General features: G+C 50.0%; 1 protein-coding gene across 3 annotated transcripts in view; it reads right to left on the minus strand.

Moving 5' to 3' along the window:
- Nucleotides 1–16,039, minus strand: part of ssp3 (short spindle 3) — a 177,572-nt gene that overhangs the window by 141,031 nt on the left and 20,502 nt on the right. The gene's annotated exons all lie outside the window — the stretch shown is intronic.

Consider the following 16,039-nt stretch of genomic DNA (forward strand, 5'->3'; position numbering starts at 1 on the left):
TTTTTTAGTATCGAATTGTTTAAAACGAGCACAGATCATATTTAAGAGGTTCCAAGGAGTTTGGAAGAACATTTTTAACTCTGAAATACAGTAGTTCCTTGGTTTACAAAGTTAAATTTGTTCTGAGATGGAGCTCACAACCTAAAATGCTTGTATCCTGAAACAATTTTTCCCACAATAAAAGAAAATTCACTTTATGTGCTCCACACATCCATAAATACACATATACACTGATTTTCAAAATTATGTAATGGTAATTATTGAACAATTCATAACTTTTAAGCAAAATTTTTGCTCGCAGACCAATACAATAATCAATTCAAATTTGTATGCTATTTATTATTATTATTAGCTAAGCTACGACCTTAGTTAGAAAACCTGGATGCTATAAGCCCAAGGGCTCCAACAGTGAGAAAAATTAATAAGAAAACAGATAGAATAGGATGCCTGAGTAAACCCTTAAGTAAGAGAGCTCTAACCCAAGACAGTGGAAGACCATAGTACAGAGGCTATGGCACTACCCAAGACTGGAGAGCAAGAGTTTGATTTTCGAGTGTCTTTCTACCAGAAGAGCTGCCTACCATAGTTAATGAGTCTCTTTTTTTCCTTATCAAGGGAAAAGTGACCACTCAACAATTACAATTCAGTAGTTGACCCCTTATATGAATAAGAATTTTTGGCTACTTCAACGTTATCAGGTGTATGAGGAAAGAGGATAATGTGTAAGAAATAGGTGAGACTATTCGACGTATGGGTAGGCAAAGGAAATTGAGCTACAACCAGAGAGGGATCCAATGTAGTACTATCTGGGGAGTCAAAAAAACAAATAACTCTCTAGCAGTAGTATGTCAATGATTTGCTCATATTAAAAGTTACTCCTAACCCAAGGTTTATTCAAAAAGGTAAAGTTACAGAAGTCAGACAAAATAAGCAGGGGAAGAACAAACAGAAATAATGAAGAGTAAGATGCAGGAAGAAATGCACCCAAGCCAAAAACAGACTGTAAGGAACCTTCACTGGTATCTAAAGTGTGCCACACATGGCTTGCTGATAGTGTAAACCCACAAACTGTCAACAATATATAGTACAGGATTAACAGGCAGTTAATATGACAGTGTTCTTAAATAATTCGTATTTCTCCTAACTATACAACTTGAGTCCTTTACTCAGATTTTTATCATCATGTAGGAACAGTTATGCATATCAGTTAGAAATTTGGCCACAAAATATTCTAATATTGAGTAATATATTCAAGAGCTCTTAATAAATCATGAGGCTCTCCCTGTGAATTTCATTTCCTTAATACAGTTTCCTAAATTCATATTTTACAGGCCAATGGCTTCAAAATGAAAACTGCGAATTTTTAATAATTTTTATTTTTCCTAACTATACAAACCCGAGTCTTAAAAAGGAGTATGTTTTCAGCGTAGCTGGAATATGGCTTTTAAAATTTCTAACGAAGTGTCCGTAGTTACTGGCGGGTGGCAGGGAAATCTTGTCCGCTCATTAGCAGTGGGTAGTTACACTGACTTTAATCCTAAGACTTACGGGGTGGTTGAGATGGGAAGTGTAACCTAGTTACGGAAAATCAAAAATTTTAAGTAATTTCTATTTTTCCTAACATACTTACCGAGAACTACTTTCTTAGGAGTTACTGGTAATCTCCTCTCTACCGACCAGAGTTTTGCGTAGATTACCCCCCACCCCGCTTTCTAAGGAGGCCTATATACCCCCCGGCATTAAAGAATGTGCCCCGAAGGTAGGCTTATCGTAGGTCGCTGCCCGGCTGGGTCAACTCATCAGTAAGTTCTATTGGATTAGCACAATGCTAGCAAGGGAAGAGAGGCACTCGGGGAAGGAAGGGAGGGCCATTACCCGAAAGTAGTTCTCGGTAAGTATGTTAGGAAAAATAAAAATTACTTAAAATTTTTTATTTGTTCCAACACGAATACTTACCTCGAACTACTTTCTTAGGAGACTTACACTTTAGGAGGCGGGAGTGCTATTCTGACCCCTTGACCCAGGACGTAGAGGCCAAGAGGCCCAGGGATAACGGGACCTACTAGAAAGCAGATGCGAGGGTAACTACACAAAAGTTCACGTTAGTGTCAAGTACTCACCCTTTGAAAAACTTCTTCTGACGTTCCTTCCAGTAGCGTAGTCGTGAAGAATGTGTTATCCTATGGTATCAGTCAGTATTCCTCGAAGAGGCAAGGAAGTAACTGGGTAGGAGGGAGGAAACCGCACTTGTGCCTACCGGTTACTAGCCTTGATCGCGCCTGGGGCTTTTACCGTTCCAATGGAAAACCCGTCTAAGGACTTCCTCGAGTAGTCCTTGAAGTAATGGGCAGTAAAGGTTGACTGGTTCGATCAAGTACCTGCTCGCAGGATCTGCCCCACTGCCATGTTTTTCTCAAAGGCTAAGGAGGTGCTCAGGCCCCTGATGTCATGAGGCCGGGGGGGTGCCTGGCACTGGTATGCCATCTTCCTTGTAGGCTCTGGCAATAACTTGTCTCAACCAGAAGGAAATGGTGTTCTTGGAAACTTGTTTCTTATTAATACCTGTGGAAACGAAAAGGCTCTTGATGCCTGGTCGGAGATGAGCTGTTCTTTCCAGGTATTTTCTAATTGTTCGTACAGGGCATAATTTTAAATCTTCTGCATTACCTGTCTTAGGGATGGCAGGAATTGAGAAACCCTTGAACTTCGGATCCCAGACTGCTGGGTTCTGAGACTTGGCCACAAAAGAAGGCACGAACTTGAAGGATACTTCTTTCCACCCCTTCGAATGAGAAACGTCGTATGACAGACCATGGATCTCTCCCACTCTCTTAGCGGACGCCAAGGCCAGCAAGAAGACGGCCTTGAGGGTGAGATCTCTGTCTACGATATCCTTCAAGGGTTCAAAGGGGGGACGACACAGCATCTTCAGGACCTTGGCTAAGTCCCACTGGGGCACCCTACTCGCCTGTGGGGGGCAGGACTGCTCGAAACTCTTAACAAGCATCGCTATGTGTCTCGAGGCCCCCAGGTCGATGCCCTTCAGGATGAAGACTTGGCCTAAGACGGCCCGAACTCCTTTTATGGCTGGAATTGACATTCCCACCTTGTCCCTAAGAAATACCAGAAAATTTTGCCTGGTAGACCGCGGCTGACGACTTTCTCAGGTATAGAGACATTCTCTTAGCCGTGGAGGAAGAATATCCTTCTTTCTTCAGGAGCCGCTCGATAGTCTCCAGGCGTGAAGACGTAGGGAGAGTGGGTTGTCGTGGAGCCTGAGAAAATGAGGCTGATGCAGAAGGTCTGACCTGGCGGGCAGAGGCCACGGCGGTTGACTCGATAGGTCTTTTAGGTCCGCGAACCACTCTCTCTCCGGCCACCAGGGTGCTACCAAAGTCATCTTTAGGTTTCAGGCTGTCCTTACTCTGTTGAGCACTTGTCTTATCAACGTGAAAGGGGGAAAAGCGTACACATCCAGATTGTCCCACTTGTGCTGAAAGGCGTCCTCTAAGGCTGCTTTCGGGTCTGGTACAGGGGAGCAATAGACTGGGAGTTGGGCGTTGAGTTTTGTTGCAAAGAGGTCCATCACCGGGGAACCCCAGCGTTGGATGATGAGCTTGGCTACTTCTGGGAGAAGGGACCATTCTGTCCCTACTATCTGGCCCATTCTGCTGAGGCCGTCGGCCAGAACGTTTCTCTTCCCAGGAATGAACCTTGCTAACATCACCACTTGATTTTCTTCTGCCCAATCTAGAATCTCCATGGTGAGATCGCACAACTCCGATTTCAAGCCTCCCTGTTTCTTTATGTATGCCACTACCGTGGCGTTGTCGCACATCAACGCCACGGTGTTTCCCTTTAGCAGACTTGCGAAGTGTAGGCACGCCTTCTGGACTGCTTTCAACTCCAGGACATTGATGTGGAGTTGCCTCTCCCCTTCCAACCAGGTCCCTCGTGCCGTTTCATCGAGGAGATGGGCTCCCCATCCCTGGTTGGAGGCGTCTGTGAACAGTAGTAACTCGGGTGGGCCGGTCCCGAAGGGCATCCCCTTGAGTGAGTTCGACCGGCAATGCCACCATTCCAGGGAGGGTCTCGTGTTTGGTAGGACTGGGATTAGCACCTGTTGTGAGTCCAGCTGGCACCAGAGGTTCTTCAGGTTCCATTGTATGGATCTGAGCCTTACCCTCCCTTGGGGAACTAGTTTCTCCAATGAGACCAGGTGACCTATCAGCCTCTGCCAGTCTTTCGCTCTCCTGGGGCGCTCTGACAGGAACGGCTGAATGATGTGCCTGAGGTTTCTTATCCTGTCCTCCGAAGGAATGTTTTTCCCCGAATGGTGTCTAATGTCATTCCCAAGTAGTTCATTCTGGTGGATGGGGATAGATTTGACTTCTTCGGGTTGATTACGATGCCCAGATCCTTGCAAAACTGGAGGAGACTTCTCCCTTGTTCCTCCAAGAGGACCTTTGAGGCGGAAAGAAGCAACCAGTCGTCCAGGTATCTGATGAGGCGAATGCCTCGTTCATGAGCCCACACTGAGACAGTCGTGAAGACTCTCGTGAACACCTGGGGCGCTGTTGACAGACCGAAGCAAAGGAGCAAGATCTGGGAGCCCCATTTCACCCGGAGGAACTTTCGACTCGAGGGGTGGACCAGAATTTGGAAATAAGCGTCCTTGAGGTCTATGGTCATCATATAATCTTTCTCCCTCAAGGACAGCAGGACTGACTTCGGAGTGTCCATTTTGAAGTCTGTCTTCTTGACGAACTTGTTGAGAGCTGACAGATCTATAACCGGTCTCAACCCCCCGGTCGCTTTCTCTACCAGGAACAGGCGACTGTAGAAACCTGGCCCTGGGAGAAGAACTTCTTCCATGGCGCCCTTCTCTAACATGGAGGATACCTCCTCTTGAAGGGCGGTCCTCTTTAACGGGTCTTTGGGAGCTAGCCATTCCGTCCGGCTGGCCGGAATAAGAGGGGGTGGTTCCGTTAAGAACGGAAGTCTGTAGCCCTCCTTGAGTACGGACACAGTCCAAGGCTCTGCTCCTTGAGCCTTCCATGCTTGCCAATGACGTCTGAGGCATCCCCCAACCCGAGGCTTGGGCGGGGATAGGGTGCCTCCCACTCTATCTTCTTCTGGAGGAGCGGCCTGATCTGCCTCTCCTAGAGGCGGAGTAACCCGACCTGAAGGAGCTTGAGGGCGCTGGAGCTCCCCTGCGGGGGGGCTGAGGCGTTGCGGCCCAGGAGGAAGAGGGGGCCTCTCTCCTCGTAGTGCTGGTAGAGGCTTGGGGCGTCGCGGCACTATCCGAGACGGACCTCTTGTAGGGCGGTCTCCTAGAAGCTGTAGGTCTGGGGATGTTAGCCTCCTTCTTCTTCGAGACCTTCTCCATGATGGCCTCTAGTTCCTTCAGGGGAAACAAAGACTCTCCCCACAAGGGTAAGCTCCGAATGGCCCGCGCCTCCCTGTCTGGCACCTTCCGAGACACCTTCGCCAGTACAGTGTCTCTCTTCCGGAGCACCCAGTTAGCCGTCAGTGCGAGCGACTGATATGTCAAAAACTTAAGGGTTTTACCCCCGGAGGTAATGAGGTCTCTCAGGAGGCCTTGCTGGTCAGGGTCCGCGGGGTCGAAGGAGGCTTGTACACCTACCAAAGTGGAAGCCCACCAGTCCAGCCAAGAGGAGACGTTCACCAAGTCCCTCGACATTTCCTCCATCATGGAGGCTTCTGCTGGCGAGAAACAGACCGGGGCCGAAGAGGCTCTATCGTCTGAGACGTCCTGACTCAGGATGTCGACGGCCGACTCCACCTTACAGGGGCCTGGGCGTCGTCCCGCTGGCACATAGACCTTGCTTTGGGTTCTGAGGCCCTGGAGCAATTTCGAGGAACTCTGGGTTTTGGGGGCCTCGGCATTGCTGGCCACTACCTTGTCGACATACTCCTGCCCTAGGACTAGATCTCAGGCTAGAGGAAGTGCTAGGGACGTCTTAGGTTGGGAGGGAGTCTGCATGATCCTCAATAGGCTCGACCTCCAGTAATCCTCGTCCGTAGCCATAGGTTCCTCTATTTAGTGGTGCCTTCTGATAAGGCCAACCACTCTCCTATAGGCGGAGTCCTCCGTCGGGGAACCCTCCCCTCCGTCAGCCGAGGTCTCGGCTTGGGGCCGGGGAGCTGGGTTACCGGGCACGCCGACTGGATGTCTAGCTCTTGGTGCCAGGGGCGTTGTCCTGTCGAGGTACTGGATCTCATCCGCGGGTATGTCCGCACCAGGGGCCTGGGTTAACGCAGGCATCGCTGGTTCAGCGGGGACTCTCGTTCGCCCTAGGGCTCTGGGTGCCGAGGACGCGGTTCCCGTGGGCTGACCCGACAGCGGGAACCATTCCTTCCGACCCGAAGGCCGCACCAGCTGGGCTGGTTCGGCCAGGCCGCCCTGACGAGAAGCGTGTTTCCCCCCGCTGGGCGGGGTGAACCGGAGGCTTCGAGGACTTATGCCTTCTAGCGAGGTCCTTCCTGCGAGCTAGGTCGCGCGGGTCACGGTTGTGCTTAGAGGACGGCAACCTTGGCGACGGCTCTCTGGACCGGCGGTCCGGGGAACAAAGCACCTTTGAGTCTCGAGATACGTAGATCCAGGCGCCATCGGGAGATCTACTCCTCCTATACTTACGCCCTGGGGAGCGGGAGCGCTTGCTGCTATACCGAGAACGTGACCTCGAACGGGAACGTTCGCTCCTGGACCGCTCCCTCCGACGACGGCGTTTTACCCTGACTTCTTCCTCTGAAGAGGAATAAACGTCCGATGAACCCGACGACACTGTGTTTACCGCATGTCGGCTGGTAGCGGGGACTGCGGGGGACTTCTTCGGGCGTTGAACGCCAGAGGTCGAGGGCTGGAGGAAGTCTTCGCGGACTTCCGTGAGGGGGGCCGGGAACGACTCAAAACGTTCCATGCCAGGGAGCCAGGGGTCCAGGGCCACATCCATCCTTAGGGGTGACCTACCCGGCGTCTTCTGGAGCCTCCAACCGAAGGCATCGTTACCCGAAGGTCGAACTTTCTTTTGGTTGTCTCCGCCTAACGACGACCCAGAAGCACAGGCCCACGAGGGCGGCGGAGATATCAACACCGCGTTACTGCCCCACAAGGGGTCATCGGAGGAAGCGTGCCCCCCGAGCACAAGGGCCGACTCTCCGGACGCACTACTGGGTCCTTCACTAGCCCTAGAAGGGCCCGCAATCGGCACTGCACTTACACTGGGCTCCTGGGAAAGGACGCCTTGTTCATTTTCTACACCAGACTTAACTCGTCCCCTACTCTGTGTAGGGGATGGCGAAACAGAGGCCCCGTCGGACCGCTCACTGGGTGATGGTAGCGGCGAAGAAACACTAGCTTTCCTGGGGGAACGTTTCGCAGATTTCCTCTTTTTGGTACCGTACCGTACCCACTGGATATCGCTCCAGTCTACACACTCGGGGCACGTGTCTGCTGACGAACAAACCCTTCCCCTACAGGAGGAGCAAAGGGAGTGAGGATCCACTTCAGGCTTGGAGAGGAACGCTCCACACGATTTACCGGCTCTAGGCCCCGGACAACGGCGGATTTGCTCCATAATGCACACAACGCACAACACAAGCACGAAGGGAATCTATGAAAACACTGGGTAAGCACACGGGTGGAAGGTGAACGCACAGGAACACCCGGGAAAAGTACACTGGAAAAACGCAAGTTACCACGCGGGGAACACGTGGGGCACTAGAACGCACACAAAGGATCGATAGAGAACGAGAGCGAGGTGTTCACACGTCGCGACCAGAGAACTTACTGATGAGCTGACCCAGCCGGGCAGCGACCTACGATAAGCCTGCCCTCGGGGCACATTCTTTAATGCCGGGGGTAGGCCTCCTTAGAAAGCGGGGTGGGGGGTAATCTACGCAAAACTCTGGTCGGTAGAGAGGAGATTACCAGTAACTCCTAAGAAAGTAGTTCGAGGTAATTATTCGTGTTGGAACAAATATAAATTACTATACCTTAATGTACTTTACAAATTTGTGATTTGTTCTAACACGCATACATAACCCCATCCTTCAATAAGAGACTATTCTTAAGGAGAGAGAAAGACCTATAACCAACTAAAGGGTTTACTTTCCCAGGAAATGTCGAACACTTTGGTCCTGAATAAGAGCAAAACAGGTAACTCCTGTCAACCTCACAACAATCTGGATATGAAGGTGCACCAGGTGTTAGGGTAGGTTACTACCATAGACTGGTATATGGTGAAGGAAGAACCTATACCCCTGTAGAGGTTATGGCTAAATGTATGGTTGTACGAGAACCTGGGTGCAACATTTGTCCATACTCTAGCTCATCTGGTAGGAAGGGATAGATAGTTTTTAAACAAACTTAAGAAAAGTTGCTAAATCATGTGACTTCCCTGCATCTAATGTCCGGTTCAGTATTTAATGGAGTGGCTGCTGCACCCCAAGGAAGGGGAAGAAATAAAAGGTAAAAGGCCAGTCAATCTTATCTCTCATCCTAGACTTTCTGTCCATCATGACCAGTATCTCAGACAAGATGATTTCTGTTCCGTACATATCATCAACTCGGAGAATAAGAGGAGGCAGGAATAACTCGTGATCATATAAAACGGAAAACGGGAAATCCACCTCTCTTACTCGAGCTTAATAAAGAAAACAAGAGAAGGGGTAACTCATAACTGTAGAAACAGAAAACGAGCACTCTATGCTCACGCTCTCAAGGTTACATAATAACAACTAACATCACACAATAAAATAAGAAAAATAATAAATTTGATTGCTTTTTTCTTAGTAATTGTAACCAAGAACGAAGAATAACGACAACGTAACAAATAAACAAAGATATGGTCTAAAACGAGCACCTTCCTGAGGTGTGAACATAACTATAACAAAGACTAAATCGCTATTCTTCGTAGGTCCAAATTGGACTTGCTAGCAAATAAATACCATAGTAAAAACCAATAATAAATAATGATAATAAAATTGGTCATAAAACGTAAGTGATATAACCTAGATGACAGAGTACCAGATGAGCAAAATTAACTTGAAAATCTACCGAAGCGAACAATACCCAAAATGGCTGCCGATACTGAGGCAGGCCAACCGCTTCCAAAACTAAAATCCACAATACTGGAAAAGGAACAAATGCCCGGTACTGAAATAAACTGTCAAAACAAACTATGGTACTTAACATTGGTAAAGGTGAAGTAGCAAAGTCAGTCATGTTGAATTAACGACAATCACTTCTGAAAATCACTGGGCAAAAACTTATCAACTTTGCGGGCAAGTCCAAATCAGAAGGATGACCTGGAGAGCGCGAGTAGTAGGTGTCGGTGGCGTAGCCCAACTGTATTCTCTAGGGCCTGTCACGGCCCTCCCCTTTGATGAAGGGATTATCTAAATGGAAGACAGCCTGTGAATAGTGGTTTCCACACGCCCTTGATAAATACACGACACCAACAAGGTGTTCGCGCGAGGGTTGTAACCTCTGCATTCCATGCTTTTATCTTTCTCTAGTATAATTGGAAGATTTATATTAGAAAAGTGTAAGAAGGACCCTTTTCACCGGGCGTCACAGGTCTCTCCCCAGAAATAGATTTTTCCTTCGTCAAAATCCCTTTTCTGTTCCGTACAGGAGCTCATCATCATCATCATCATCTCCTCCTATGCCTATTGACGCAAAGGGCCTCAACAGAGGATTCACTGGCTAAATTCACCAAAAGATAGCCAGTTCTTGTGATGCACAGTACCTATCTAACTATGGCAAGTGACCCCTGCCAATCCATACTGATTCCAGTAAGATCATTTGCCAAGCATCGAGAGTAGAAGTCGAAGAGACATCTTGTCTATCGCCGTAAACTCAATCCGTCACCCTGCTGCCAGTGACTTCATTGAGATTTAGGGCAACATTTCCTTCACACCCTGAGCTCTCGTTACCCCCACCAGGTTGCTCATCCGCTTATACTCGTATAACCGTTGGGAAACATGGATTGCTAAGATATACCGCCGAGCACGGATAGGTTCACTAAATTATCTGTAGAGCCACTACCACCAGCTCAAGGAGAAAGGTGTTCAGGAACCTGTGGTAATCCTGTAAGTTATGGGAAGCAAAGGTCTTCTGTTGCTAACAGATTACTGTTTTCACAAAAGTGCCTCAGTGCCTCCAATAGGTTCTTCCAGAGAGCTGAAGTATATCCAATACTCTGGCATTGTGTGATTGAATCAGGGGTGGTCTTCTCCTCCTCTCATGGGTGCGCTTGTCTAATTGTTCCATAAACCAGAAAGAAATTTTTTTTAGAATCATTTAATTGTTTTTTCCATACCAAAGTAAGTCGTAGTGGGCCGCCCTTCCCGCCAGAGCAGGGTGGTAAGTCTTCTAGTCCCTCTTAGTCACCTTTGTTGGGAAAAGATAAAGAAGGATTGAAATTGTGGCTGGCTGGATTCCAGATTCTAGCCACAAACTCCTGAACCATGGCAATGGAGGTTTTCTATACTTGGAATGAATATTGACACAGGCAAAAATATGCCATTTTCCTACTTTCTTCGCTGGGGCTACCATCGGCTTAAGCGGGTCTATTTAAGAGACCTGAAGACTCGTGAAACGCTCCATGGGGCTTGAACTCTATACTCTATTTTTTATAGCGGTGCATATTTGCACTTGACTGACAGGGATGCCATTTTAGCTCGGAAAGTTTCCTGATACCTGATTGGTCGGAAGTATTTTTGTCCGAACACCTTCATTGTTCTCGAATGATTACCAAGTAATGTGAATCGAAACTTATTTATTAACCTATATTTCCCCATATATATCACAAATTTTAAGTAATTTGTATTTTTCCTAACAATACTTACCGAAGAAACACTTTATAGGAGATTACTGGTAACTCCTCTCCGACGACCAGATTTTTACGTAGTTTCCCCCTACTTCCATGTTCTATACTGTCCTGAATAACGGGAAATAACATGACCTGGGGGCATTGCCCAGGCAGGTCGCCCGTCTTTGAGAAGCTCTCCCCAGTATGTTTTATGTAATGAACAAAACCACGAGGTCAGCGGGGCACTGCGGGGACGGTTGGGGGGGCCCTAAACCTAAAGTGTTTCTTCGGTAAGTATTGTTAGGAAAAATACAAATTACTTAAAATTTGTGATTTGTTCCGACACAGAGACTTACCTTGAAACACTTTATAGGAGACTTACACCTTAGGAGGGGGGAGTGCCCTTTAGCCATGACCCCGATGGACAGTAGGGAAAACTACGTAAAAGACTCATTAAGTGTGATATAACACTTACCCTTCTGCCATATCTTCGTTGTGCTTGATATGGCGAATTTTCGTCTTGTGTAATGAGCGATATTTCTTGATGACGACTGACGGTACGAGAAAGTTAGAAAAGGGGGGAAAATAGAACTCGGCTCCTTGTGTCTAGATACTTTATGTTTCGCGATTGAGCCTGGGGCTTGAGCCGTCAAACCGAATGCAGGGCTGAGATGACCGGCCCGATAGAAAACCCGTCTAGAGACTTTCTCGTACAGTCCTTGAGATAATGTGCGGTGAAGGTCGACTGGTTGGACCAAGTTCCCGCTCGAAGAACCTGCGCTACTGACATGTTCTTTTCGAACGTTAGAGAGGTGCTAATGCCCCGAACATCGTGAGCTCTGGGTTTCCCCGGTGTAGGAAGACCTTGTTTTAAGTAGGCTTGCGTGATCACTTTCCTGAGCCAGAACGAAACCGTATTTTTGGATATGTTTTTCTTTATTTTTCCCCATGAGACGAAGAGATTCTTGATAGACGGGCGGAGGTTTGCCGTTCTCTTAAAGTATTTCCTAATAGTCCTGACCGGGCATAATTTTAGGTCCTCCGGGTTTCCTTTATTCAGGATTGCCGGAATCGAAAAACTCTCAAACCTCGGATCCTACACAGAGGGGTTCTGAGTCTTGGCGACGAAGGATGTGACAAACTTAAAGGTTACTTCCTTCCATCCCCTAGTGTGTTCCACCTCGAATGACAGTCCGTGTAGCTCGCCCACCCTCTTAGCCGAGGCTAATGCTAGCAAGAAGACCGCCTTGAGCGTGAGATTCTTGTCATCGATGTCCTTTAAGGGCTCGAATGGTGGTTTCCGTAACATATCTAGGACTCGCGCTAAGTCCCAACTCGGGATTCTAGGGGCGGAAGGGGGGCATGATTGTTCGAACGCTCTGATAAGCATGGAGATATGCCTGGAGGAGCCGAGATCTATGCCCTTGAGAAGAAAGACTTGACCCAGGGCCGCCCGAACTCCCTTGATCGCTGGAACTGACATGTCCAACTTGTCCCTGAGATAAACCATGACGTCGGCTATCACGGGCACTGACGCTTCCAAGGGCTCTATCTTCTTGTCCCTGCACCACTTCACGAATACCGCCCACTTAGACTGGTAGACGGCTGTGGATGATTTCCTCCGGTATAGCGACATCCTCCTGGCTGTCTTGCCGGAGTACCCTTGCTTCTTCAGGAGCCGCTGGATAATCTCCAGGCGTGAAGACGAAGGGCTTGCGGGTTTCTGTGAAACCGCTGAAAGTGAGGTTGTTTTAATAGGTCTGACCTGCCGGGTAGAGGCCAAGGAGGTAGGACGGTGAGGTTCCTTAGGTCCGCGAACCATTCTCTCTCCGGCCACCAAGGCGCTACCAAAGTCATCCTTAGGTTGGTTGCTGCCCTTACTCTGTTGAGGACCTGCCTTATCAGGGAGAAGGGGGGGAAGGCGTACACGTCCAGTCCGTCCCACTTGTGCTGAAAGGCGTCTTCCATTGCCGCCTTCGGATCTGGGACGGGAGAACAAAATACGGGGAGTTGCGCGTTCAACCTTGTTGCAAACAGATCCATTACCGGAGATCCCTACATCTGTATAATGTAGCTTGCCACTTGTGGGTGTAGGGACCATTCTGCTGCTACCACTTGCCCCACTCTGCTGAGGCCGTCTGCTAGGACGTTGTTCTTCCCTGGGATGAACCTTGCCGTCAGGATGACGTCCTTCTGTTCCGCCCATTTTAGGATTTGAAGGGCTAGTTCGCACAACTCTTTTGATCTCAGTCCCCCCTCCTTCTTCACGTAAGCCACCACCGTTGCATTGTCTGACATTAGGGCCACCGAACGCCCTCTCATGTCCTCCTCGAAGTGGTTGCAGGCTTCTTGGACCGCTCTCATTTCCAGGATATTTATGTGTAGGGATTTCTCCCCCTCTGACCACGCCCCCTTTGCTGTCTTTTCCCGGAGATGGGCTCCCCACCCGTCCTTCGATGCGTCCGTGAAGAGAAGAACCTCCGGAGGTTGGGAGGACAGTGGCATCCCCCTTACGGTGTTCGACCGATCCTGCCACCATTCCAAGGCCTTCCTGGACTCCTGAAGGAGAGGGACCACAATGTCCGGGGAACTTTTCTGGTTCCAATGTTCTTTCAGGTTCCATTGAACCCTTAAGTTCTGTCTCCCGTGAGGTACCAGCTTCTCTAGGGACACCAGGTGCCCTACCAACCTTTGCCAATCCTGCGCTCTTCTGGGGCGACCCAGAAGGAAGGGCCGGAGCACTCGATCCAGGTTGTCCAGCCTTTCCGTGGTTGGGAATGCCTTGACCTGTAACGAATCCAGGACCATTCCAAGGTACGTCCTCCTGTTGGATGGGGTTAGCTGTGATTTCTCCAAGTTGACCACGATGCCCAGGGTCTTGCACAATTGAAGAAGATCATCGCCCTGTTGTTTCAAGTCTTCCTTTGAGGATGAAAGGAGTAACCAGTCGTCCAGGTACCTGATCAGTCGAATGCCCCGTTCGTGGGCCCATATGGGGACCGTCGTAAAGACCCTCGTGAATACCTTGTGGGCTGTTGAAAGACCGAAGCATAGGGCCTTGAATTGTAACACCTGGGTACCCCACTTGACCCGGAGAAACTTCCTGCTCGACGGATGAATGGGCACTTGGAAGTAGGCGTCCTTGAGGTCTATAGAAATCAAAAAGTCGCCCTCTCTCAAGGACGCCATGACCGTTCTTGGAGTGTCCATTTTGAAGGTCACTTTCCTGAGAAACCTGTTGAGGGCTGACAGGTCTATTACAGGTCTCCACCCTCCTGTCTCTTTTTCCACTAGGAACAGGCGGCTGTAGAACCCCGGACCCGGGAATGTCACTGTTTCTAAAGCTCCCTTCTGCAGCAACGTCTTGACTTCTTCGTCCAACGCTGCCCTCTTCGCCAGGTCCTTGGGCACCAACCAGTCTGCCTGCGTTGCTGGAACTAGGGGGGGTGTCTCTTCCATGAAGGGGATCCTGTAGCCCTCCTTTAGTACTGTAACTGTCCACGGATCTGCTCCGTGGAGCTTCCATGCTTGCCAAGTAAGTCTGAGGCATCCCCCTACCTGAGGCTTGGGCAGGGGAGGGGGGCCTCCCATCTTATCTCCAACGGGAAGAACGGCCTGTTCTCCCCCTCCTGGAGGAGTAGAAAGAAGACCTATACGTTGGGGGGTTAGAAGATGAACCTCTTCGGGGGGGAACCACAGAGGAAGACCACTGTCCTGACGAGGGTTCCCTCCTTCCTTGAGTTGGTGTGGTACGCGCGGCCATGGGTGCTTCTGTCACTGGCCTCCTGAAGATGGGGCGGCGTGCCGCCTGTGGCTTCAGGGTAGGTAGCTCCCTCTTTTTGGCCAACTTCCCCACGACCTCTTCCGCCTTCTTCGTCGGAATAAGCTGCTCCCCCCAGACGGAGCAGGTCTTCAAGGCTTTAGCTTCTCTGTCAGGAATCTTAATGGGAAGGTTCTTGACTAGGGCGTCTCTTCTCCGGAGAATCCAGTTTGCGGAGAGAGCCAAAGACTGAAAGGTCAGGAATTTAAGGGCGCGGCTACCTGACCCCAGCAACTCATTCAGAGCCTTCCGTTTTGCAGGTTCCATGGAGTCTGTAGGAATCTGGGTGCCTACTAGGGTGGTGGCCCACCAATCCAGCCAGGAGGCCACATTAACTAAGTCCTTGGACATCTCCTCCATCACTGCCGACTCGGAAGGGGAGAAGAAGGTAGATGCTGCCGATGCCCTCCCGTCGGAGATGCCCTGGCACAGGATGTCTATGGTTTCCTCGGTCTTGCACGCACCGGTCGGCCTATTTTCTAAAGAGTAGTACTTCGTCTGCGACTTCAAACCCTGTAGGAGCTTTGCTGAGCTGTGACCCCTGCAGGAGTCGCTATTGCGGGATATGACCTTATCAATGTGAGTCTTTCCAATCCCCACGTTACTGGCCTCGGGAAGAGAGAGAGAGGACTTTTTCTGGGCGGGGACCGCTATGAACTTGTTCAGGCCTGAAGTCCAGGGTTCTTCCTCTTGAGTGGCGGGTTCTATAAGGTTGTTATAACCCCTAATTAAGGCAAGGACTCTCCTGTACGCTGGGACTTCCCGTCCCGAGATCCTGTGGGAGACCGCAAGGGGAGTTCCTCCACACAGACTGATCCCCATTCTCCTGGAGGACCTGGACGACGGGACGGGCTCCTCCGTGAAACAGATCGACGGGGGTGCCAGTCCCTGTCTATCATCTCGATGGGGAGACCCGTCTAGGCTGTCCATCCTAGGCGACGGCTCCCTCCACTGAGCGGATGGAGTGGCTCTAGGAAGGGACTTAGGCCTACAAGACGAGGTCCTCCGCCCACCAGCTGACTCTCTGGCGGGGTTCTTGGCTTGTATGGAGGGGAACGGGGACTTCCCGTCCCGAGATCTTGTGGGAGCCCGCAAGGGGAGTTCCTCCACACAGACTGATCCCCATTCTCCTCGAGAACCGGGACGGCTCCTCCGTGAAACAGATCGACGGGGGTGCCCGTCCCTGTCTATCATCCCGATGGGGAGACCCGTCTAGGCTGCCCATCCTAGAAGACGGCTCCCTCCACTGAGCGGATGGGTTGGCTCTAGGAAGGGACTTAGGCCTACAAGACGGGGTCCTCCGCCCATCAGCTGACTCTCTGGCGGGGCTCTTGGCTTGTATGGAGGGGAACGGGGACTTCCCGTCCCGAGATCCTGT

The sequence above is a fragment of the Palaemon carinicauda genome, chromosome 15, assembly GCF_036898095.1.
Source record: "Palaemon carinicauda isolate YSFRI2023 chromosome 15, ASM3689809v2, whole genome shotgun sequence".
Lineage (NCBI taxonomy): Eukaryota > Metazoa > Arthropoda > Malacostraca > Decapoda > Palaemonidae > Palaemon > Palaemon carinicauda.